A 10,454-nucleotide genomic window follows, 5' to 3' on the forward strand; every position below is an offset into this window, starting at 1 on the left:
CAGAGATAGCTTTGTACATTAAATGAAAACAGATACTTCGGTCCCTCAAGAGCTGCTTTGATTCCTTGCCAGAAGCCTGCCTAGTTTCCTAAAATCTAATCTAAGGATTTGGACGAGTCCTAGAGCGCAACAACAACTCCCCTCAAAAGCAGTTTTCCAGTGAAACTTCCAGACTCTCCGGGCTATATGGACATGTTAGGGAAAAGCTTCTCTGGCCTGCTTGCTGTGAGCATAAGCCAGACATCTTTAATGACTGAGGCGAAAAACACAAACCTGCGCAGAGAATCCTCATAAAAGACACTAATGATTGATGTTTACCAGGAAGCACAGGCTGCAGTCTTTGAGGGAACAGCACAGACTTTCCAGTACAATCTGCAGCTGCAACCTGCTCTGTAAGGGCATGTATCCAGAAAAATGCTAAAGTTTAGAGTGTTTAGCAAAACCTAACAGAGCTGCATCCTAGATATTTTTCTCTGTTGTTCAGATCTGGCATTAAAAGAACTACAGAAGTAGTTTAGATGTATTTGTTATTCAACTTCTGCAACAAAATTACAACTTAAATACAAGTATATAATGCTAACTGAATAACATTTATCACATCACCATTAATTTCAGTGTAATTTCTGGAGAATTATATTCTAAAAGGTGTCCGACTAGTCACCAAAAGGAACATTAGGCCTTAAACTGAGCAAACAGTGACCCCTATTGCATTAAACAAGATCCTACATTCTCTGTCCCTGCTGAAGACATCTGTGATGTTATTTTACATTGTGCAGTGTGCAATTTATAAAAGCAAAAGTGAGACAAACAATGTGAAACATCCGTATGAACACTTATATAAATTATAAAATAAAAATATCAGGGTGTTCTTAGATGGACGAAAAAGGGCCATAAAAAAGTAAAACTTGAAATAACAGATTAGGTTATACTGAGAACTCAAAGCAGTGGTGCCCAACCCTGATCCTCAGGGACGCCTGTCCTGCATGTTTTAGATGTTTCTCTGCTCCAACACACCTGATTCAAATGATCATCAAGCCTCCGCAGAAGCCTGACAACAGCCTAATCATTTGAATCAGGTGTGGAGGACCAGGGTTGGGCACCACTGCTCTAAAGTGTGTGTGCTGGCAGATTACAACTTTAGTTTAATTACAAAGTGGTGAGAAATTGTGCGTGTACATCATGACCACTGATACTGCAAAATTTTTGATTCTCACAGGTCAAAGAAGCCCAGAGGGAAGAAAAAGTTCAAAATAACACTGTTTGTGTCTCCTAGACAGAAATGAGCTCAATTTAAGACCAATATGAAACTTTGACCATTTTAATTTTTTTTTTTTTTGTCTCACTGCACTGATCTTAAATTTGACTTAGATTATCAGTTGTTGACATCACAGATTTAAAAGAAAACCAAGAAGAAACCCCTGAGACATACTGCATGAGCTCAGCAAAAATCCCATGCTTTGTCTCTGGTGAACCTGCTGGTTCAGCCTGTAATTGGCTGCAGGTGAGCCTCTCTGATTAGCAGAGTGATTGAGTGGTGGGTGATTCCAGGAAGCTGATTGGTTCAGGCCTGACTGGAATAGGTTTAAAGACCGGATTGCTGGTGCTTTGTGGGAGTTGGAAAGAAGAGAGTCGCATGTTGATGTGGCAGCTACTGTGGGTTTCCTCTAGACTGGGGCATATGATACAACACAGGCTGAAGTAACTTGTTAGCAGCATTGAGAGCATAAAAATATATTGAAAGCGTCCCTGCTGCTAACAGAATATCAAGGATTAGCACAATAACAGCACCAGGCACCAGTATTTCAAAGCCTTTAATCTAGATCAGAATTATCTACACATTTCAAAACCAGGAGATTCTTAGGTCCCATTTCACAGCAGAGTCTTCCCAGTGAGCCAACATGCACAATAGCAGCAAGCTGACTCCTCATGATCTGAATAGAAAGGAACCTTAATTAGTATCCTTGGTAACACCTGTGTTTGATCTGTTAAGTCATGCTCAAAATGGCTGCTGTGAAAAACAGCCTGTTGTGCTGACTGATGAACCAACTGAGCAGCCCGAAAAACCCTCTTTCCTCTCTAAACCTTTTGTATTTGCTTTTATTTCATGGAGATCAATATCTTTCAGTCGTTTTCATGTTTTCTTATCACAGTGGACAGACTTGCCGTAGTAGGAAGAACACAGGTGTTATTAAGGACATTAAAGACGGCTCTGTTGAATTTAAGAGTCTCAGCCGACAGTGAGCCAGTATGCACAATGAAATCAAATTATTTACACCTGTGCATTTCCTACTGTCACATGTTCAAATGTGGTCTGTAAAAAAGACTCTTGGAGTAAATAGATTTGGAAAAAACAAACAAACTTCTCATTATCTTAAAAAAAAAGAATACCCTCACACTTTTTGTTATATTTTACAATTTAACACAGTAGCATCCACACTTACTTTTAATGGAACTGAACTTTGTGAGGTTTTGTGAACATTATATTGCATCTTTATTTCTGAACAGTAGATGGTGACAAAGCATCACACAACTGGCTGCTATAGAGGCTCATGCAACATCAACCCTGGACAAAAACACACCATTGAATGATTGTCTTTTGTTGGTGTGTTGGTAGTCATTCCTACAATGCATTATATATTGTACAGAATGTGTCATGTGAGCGCCTTTGTGGTATTTGTGAGGTCCTGTTGTTAGTTGGTGCTGCAAAGTGTTCACTAGTCTGCATCAACATAGTTTCTTATGCCTGTTCTGTACATTATAAGTGATTGTTGGAGTGAGGTGGTTTGATGATGGTGAATTTTTTACACTTACTCCGGTTTTTTAGATCCTTTTCAATACAGTACTGTATGTATTACTGTAGAAACACCAGTGAGCAGAACCATCAAGCTTCCTAGTTTGGCTGCTCTCAACTGTTTTCACAGTGAAAGTTTAGGCAGTAAAAGAAGGCTGTTATATACGAGCTGAAAACCTTGTATACCTCTCACATACACCCCCCCCCCCACCACCACCACTACCTTCCACCCCTCTCTCACACACACACACATCCATCCTATAGTGGAACAGTTGGCCTTGAATGGTATCATTTTCATCTTTTGATGCACCATGACTGCTTCAAAACCCATGGAAACCACACACGATTACACAGCTATCTCCCTGCAAACTGGCCTATCAGTAGTTAGGGGGTAGAAGCTCTTGGCACTTTGCCTCACAGGCATTATGGACTGTACTGTCAGCCCGGCTGCCAGCGCTTTTGAAGGAAATCGTGTCAGCTTTGACTTTAACTGGCTGAGACTGAATGAGGTCATTTTTGGGTATTATGTTACATGTCTAGAGTGTCCATTTTGTAACAGCTGCATGCGATGTGTTGTGGACTGCAGCCTCCAGTCCAGAGCTGACCACCTATTCGCTACACATGGCTGGGTGGTATGTTGTCAGAGACGGGCATGGTCCAACTGGAGGAGGTATGAAGGGGGTGGGGGGTTAGTGTCGGGCCCCTGGGGTCTGCATGTATGTGCCAATAACCCACATGCACATGTGGTGTGGTGAAAAATCGGCTTGCATCGTTTGATCCAAGAGCGTGAGACTGTGGCGTGAATCACACATTAAGGCTTGCGGTGCACAGAACACACTTACTGAAGGATTTTCATATCTGCACCGGGATCTTTGTTAAGACTCCATTAGCAATAAGTCAAGATATCCTTTGACGAGTCAAATTTTTTTAGCAATTTCTGAGGTTAAAGCAGAAATCTGTTAGAAACCATAAAATGACCATGATATGTCATCTGAGATTAACGAAACATGTTAAAGGGAAATACTTGCATCTCTGACAACAACACTAGACATCCGGTGTCCTCCTTTGAAATTTCTATTCCAGCCTGCAACATCTGTTGGTGGCTGTTTCACATTAATTACAGTTTCAGATATTTACCAGATAAGTTAGTGTCTGTTTATGAGTTTTAAGGGTTAAAGAGAGCAATGTGTTACTGGAGTCTGGCAGGAAAAAGGCAGACAGTCACTCCTAACTCCACAGTATGTAATTCAAAGGAGTGGCCTTTTGTTTTCAGGATAACAGGCTTAACTTTATATTGACAGACAACTGACAGTTATAAACAGCTGATCAACTTACAGTGGAAGACTTGGCGTCACTTGTTATTGTCAAAAGACAATGTTGCACTTGTTTTGCACCTGCCTGAGCTTCCTCAAATCTGGGGAGGAGACCACAGACAGTAGGGCAGGAATTTCATGGATTTTGGCCTTTTGCCCCTCAAAAAGTGATATGCACTGAGACCACAGTGGCCTGCGCTGGGCATTTTCTCCACTGCCTCTTCCTTGTCAATACAGTTTAGATGCTTGTGTCTTTTGTTAAAATTCTGAATTCTTATTGGACAGCATTGAGTGAAACACTGTGCAAATAAACAGGAATGGGTTATTGATGATTACACTTTCAAACAAGTCTAGTGACTGATTAGTGTAGGGATGAGAATGTATGAGTTTGTATAAATATTGGTAATTTCTAAATAATAATTATTTGTGAAGTAAACTATTTAATTATTTCATCCATTTCAAATAAAATAATCTTTAACCATTAAGAAATTGTTTCCATGGCCTTAAAATTCTTGTTTTATTTGATGGTGTGGTTGCAAAAAACACCAAAGGCCAAGTGGCCCTGTTCGAAAAAGGATGAAATTCCAAGCTTGATAGACGGTATATAAAAATATAACACATTTCAACATATTTAACACACCAGTTCTTGCTCCAGCTTACTATCTGGACTACAGTTCTCATTTCTGGGCATGCAACTATTACATATCGCTCCTTTAAAGTAGCACAAACAAAGCTGTGGTTCTCACAGTGAACAAAGCAAAATAGTCATAAAAGCCTGCTGACAGTCATTTAGGAAATGCACACATTATGACCAGTGGCAGTGTTTTCGTTGCAGAAAATACTTTCCCATTGTAAAACTTAAGGCTGTTAAGCAGCCTGGAAAATGTTGCCCCATGTCAGCACAGTTAGAGTGAATGAGGCAAAGGCCAGACTCGGCTGTAGCTGTGAGCTGTGGCCAGTCTTTTGTGTGCAGGCAAGACACTGGATAAGAGCAGAGAGGGGGGAAAAAAAGCTAATTATTTTTAACAGCTTAACACTCCAATCAAATGAGCTTTCTGGAGATTTTTACACACTGTTGTGGCTCACGTCACCAGGGTATATTAAACCTCTTAACAGAATGTCGCCTTTGTTCGACTGCATTTCACACTAACAAGAGGCCCGCAAGGTATATACAGTACAATCCAGTCACTCACACACACACACCCTGTCATGTGATGACACAGACAACAACAGACCATACAAGTGAATGAAATCCACCCCCACAAAAAAAAAAAAAAAATCCCACATTTTCTGTCTTGTGGTTTCAGCGTTTTTTGGGGGGGGGGGTCATACTGTGTGCGAAAAAGAAGCGACATGCTGCATGTGTCCAGTGGAAAAGTTTGCGAGGCTTATGAAAAAGACGTTAGCGGTCACGAGGGAATTCTTGTCAAGGTAGCTCAGAATAGATTATGTCCATTTTTCCATACTCAATTGTTTTCCTGCTGCAGAGGAGCAGAGGAACCAGAGGGGATGCATCAAACTTAAGACAACAGCGGTGACACTGTGAATAAATACAGTTGTAGAATAACGCATTAACCGTAATGTTCTGTTTGGGGTCTTGGGGACCCCAGGTCCTCTTTAGCTCCACTATAATACTAAATTATGATGATAATACATGTTCTTCAATCCTTAACATTGTGTCATTGCTTTTATACTTCATCCCTAATGCTATGACAGTGCTCATAGATTAGATTTTGAACTGATTATATGGTTCAAAGATCAGCTACAGAAAATGAGGCTTTACTTCTTTGGGGTCTCAATGACACAAGCTGTATAACATCTTGTAACAACATCCTTTACTCAAGTAAAATTACCAATACAATACTCTAAGAATACTCCAGTAATAAAAATACAGAAGTATTATCAGCAAAATGTACTCAAGTATCAAAAGTAAAAGTACTTTTTCTGCAAGAAAGTACCCTTGTGGCTGATATTCTGTATCATATGTCAAACAATTTCATTTTTAATACTAATGCATCAGTGTTTAAGTAGTATTGTATACTAGTAAATGGTCAACATGTAGCTACTTTTGTCCAGTGGTTCACAATCTAGGGTTCAGGTCCTTCAAAAAAGTTCTGCTATACATATTAATTTTCATTTTATGGACTTTTTGTAATACATCGGATCATTTGAACAATTATATAGATATTAAACCATCTGAGAAGTTAGGAGGGGAAATGTCTTGTTGTAAGGGGCCCTCGTCCCTTTTCTAAGCCCAGAGAAAGCATTTGAAGTGACATATTTCGTTATTTCATGTAATAACAAAACTTATGGTCATTCTGTCTCACATCATCAAATGGTCAAGTCCAGTTTGTGGTCAGTATTGGTACTTTTCTCCATTTTGGCTTTGCAATTATTATTGTTACTTTTACACACAAAGCAGTGAGCTTATGGACCTGCAAACAAAGTAAAGTCCAATGAAAATTTAAAAGAATACAAAACTTCAAGGGTTAAATCCACCAAATTCAGTGATCTGATGCTAATACTTCCGTTGTGAAATTATTCAAGTAGAAACAATGGCCTTGCTTCAAATGAACTAAGGAGGGCACTGTTGTTCTCAAATGTGTCCTAAACTTATTTCTGCCGCCATCATAAAAATACCTGAAATGGTAGACTGATAAAGAGATATTCCAAACATTCACAGAAGTGACAGCGAGAGCAAAGAGTGTATCAGTCTGATCTCACCGTGGTAGGTAAAACCATTTGGAAGTGATTTATGTCCCATTTTGCACTGATCCATAACCTTACATATGACAGGGTTAACTCACATCAATCACTTCTCTGAAGGTCGTCTGCCCTCAGAAGCCACTTTTTCCTCTGCGCTCGACTGAATAATAGGTTTTGGTTTCTTGTACCCAAGAGACGTGTAGACTAGCCCTCCTCTGTCGGAGGAAGATAGAATCTCTTGACAAGAAGAAGAAAATGGGAAATTCCAGACACTTAAATATTTGGTTGCGCACGCTCAATCAGCCAGGACTTGATGAAAATAACTTCGGTTGTGATTATCAATCATTCTGTCTTTACATGAGGGTGTGATCATATTTAACCCACAAGAAAGGGCCGCTATTGTCCAGCTAGACATCCTTCAAAAGACCCTCCAAACCCCAACAAGGTCCGTCCTCTCAAAACATCTCCACCCCTCTGTCTACCCGCTCTAATTAAGAGCCCATCTAAAGGCCGCTGTCTTGTGTTGAGCATGTCTTCCTGTCTAAGCCACAGACTCTGTGTGTGTGTGTGTGTGTGTGTGTGTGTGCGCGTGTGTGTGTGTGTGTGTGCGTGCGTGCGTGCGTGCGTGCGCGCTTCAAACACACTCGAATATGACCACACACACATACGGCAAGGCTATTAGTGTGGCAAGAGGGGCACTCATTGCAGTCTGTCTCGTGGTAGTGCTACTCAAACACAGACAAAGCCACTTCAATAGGCCAGTACAATAGCCAGTGAAAAGCTTTTATCACACTGCAGTCCCTAACAAAGCTCTCCAGACTCCATTTGCCTTCTGAGGATGTTCTAATGTTATAATAGAGTATACTTATATTCAAATGGACTTCGATTAATTCAAAGTACTTCTTTAGCCATTCACTCTGTGCCTTTAACAAGAGGGTTTTAGAGGAGGATTTAGGGGAGGAATAGATGTGTTTTATGAACTTGAGTGAAGGAGGAACAGAGATACTGATTAGCCACAACCACAAAACGAAGGGGCTTCTTAACAGTCTAGATTAAATGGGCATAACACCATTATTTTACATGTCTCTGTGTTTGAAGCAGCTTTTGGGTTTAATGTAAAATGCTGCAATCAAGCAGGTTTGAATTTCTTAACATGATGATGAAGCTGCATGCGTGGTAGTTGATTGTTGTGTCTCATTCCCAGGTCGACAAATTTCCGACGCTTCGGATTGGTGGTTTGAAGACGGATTGTTGTTGAGTTTCCCAGGTCACAGTTCTTACCAACATGTGACTGACAAAAGTGCCCCACCAAGAGCTGTCAACATTTCATAAAGCCTAAAAACAGAGCCAAGAGGAGGAGCAGAACTATAGTGTTCTCTCAGTCCAATTGAATTACAATATGCTAAAAGGTTATTATGGAACTTTTGGCCAATGACGCCAAAACTAAACAGCTTTAAATGTTGTATCTTTTTTAAATCAACTCTCCTAATCAAAAAACACAAGAGCAAAATTTTGAGGATTGCACTAAACTGCAGTAGTAAGCCAGTGTTACTTTCTAGGTCAAGAACCCTGCATACATTAAGCTAATAATGTTATTTTGAGGGGTTACATTAGAAAGAGACATGGACATGTCACTTTAGCTTCAGTCTTTTTAGCATGATGTAGTTTATAGTATAGCCATCAAGTGCATATTTAAAGCCACATGTATTTCATTGTAATACAAGTCAGCTGGAAACATAAATAAAGTCATGAAAATTTTTTAGACCAACTCAGAGTTGATATTAATTCGCTCGCTGCATTTGTCCCCTAAAATCAGAGTGACCATCCTAATTTCAAATGACTAAACTGGTCGTCACCTGCAAGATATTTGTCCTCTTCTGCACCAAACCTCAACAATGACCAAGAATTCTGAGTGGTATCTGCCATTGTAATTGTAAATGGCATATGCTCATATGTCCTTCATTAGGCAGGATAGATCTGGAATCATTTTAAAGAAACAGAACAAACAAAATGGTGGCATGGCTCAGCATGCATTTTTAACTTTCACGTCAGAATACTTCTGATCAGTCTTTCCGTTGGCATCATGCAGCCACCGTCTGTGCTGAAGCTTCTCTGTATTGTTTTCAAAGCAAATTTAAGCCTCATGCCTTTACCCCCCTCGCCATTGTTCCCATTTTGCATATGGACATCTCTGACAGCTTTGAGTGAAATATAATGTGTCCTGTAAGAGAGATTCATGAGCGTTTCACGTGCCACGATGGCAGCAGGACTTTTGATTCAGATTTAGCGCTCCATATGGTACCGCAGCTCAGCAACGTACACTACCCAGCTGCTTGTGACACATTTACTGGCACAAAGTGCAGGATCAGTGGCCACTTTGACTAGACTGTCTGTCAGCTGCCATAAGGACAAGATTTGAATCAGATTAATTGGCCCAGAAGACTTGTTAGACACATGATTAGATGTATTGTAATTAGACACGCTTGGTACAGTATTAACCGTTGCACACTGATTTGTAAATGAAATTTGAATTCTCTCTTTGTAACAGTGCAACTACAGGCAATTTTGAATCCACAAAATAGATTTAAACAATTGTGAATTTCAGTTTTAACCATTAGTCTCCAAAATTGCAATAACTTAAATTTTATACATTTTTCTAGTTTCTATAAGATAATTGTAAGAAATTTAAATGTATTTTCATCATGCTTTGTGCATTATTTTAAATACAGATGGGAATACAATGGGGGGGAAAAAAAACGTTGCCTGGTCTGATGAGTCTCGATTTCTGCTGCAACATTCAGGTGGTTGGGTCAGAATTTGGCATAAACAACATGAAAGCATGGATCCATCCTGCTTTGTATCAGCAGTTCAGGCTGCTGCTGGTGGTGTAATGGAGTGTTGGATATTTTCTTGGCACACTTTGGGCCCCTTTTGTACTAGTTGAGCATCGTGGTCATATCCATCCCTTTATGACCACAGTGTGCCCATCTTCTGATGACTACTTCCAGCAGGATAAAACTGGAATGTCACAAAGCCCAAATCATCTCAAACTGGCTTCTTGAACGCGACGACGAGTCACTGTACTCCAGTGGCCTCCAGAGTCACCAGATCTCAGTCTAATAGAGAACCTTTGGGATGTGGTGGAACGAGAGATTCACATCATTGATGTGCAGCCGACAAAATCTGCAAGCAATTGTGTGATGCTATCATGTCAATATGGACCAAAATCTCTGAGAAATGTTTCCTGCCCCATGTTGAATCTATAAGGTGTAGCAAGATGATGTAGTAATATGTCATTGTTATATTATTTTCTCTTTCTTTGTTCTGTCTGACCACTTCTGAAGTAAAATACACTCTAAGGGCTTGTTTCAGGCAGCTCATACTTTCTACCTATTACTGCTGCATTTAGAAATGATTAGAAAAGATTTAAAGTCTGTCTCATGCAGTAGCAATTTAATCTTTTACTCTCATTTAGAGATATTGTAAATTCTCATGTTTGGCTTTCATTAACTCGAATTTTTGTCTGAGTAGTTCACTCAACCAGTTAGTATCCATGGCAGCAATAAACAACCTGAAAACACACTTTTTTTTTTCCTTCCCCAAAGCGCTTATCTATTTTAGTGATAAAGTACTTTTGGAGGCGA

The sequence above is a fragment of the Lutjanus erythropterus genome, chromosome 13 (assembly GCF_056507025.1).
Source record: "Lutjanus erythropterus isolate fLutEry1 chromosome 13, fLutEry1.hap2, whole genome shotgun sequence".
Taxonomy (NCBI): domain Eukaryota; kingdom Metazoa; phylum Chordata; class Actinopteri; order Lutjaniformes; family Lutjanidae; genus Lutjanus; species Lutjanus erythropterus.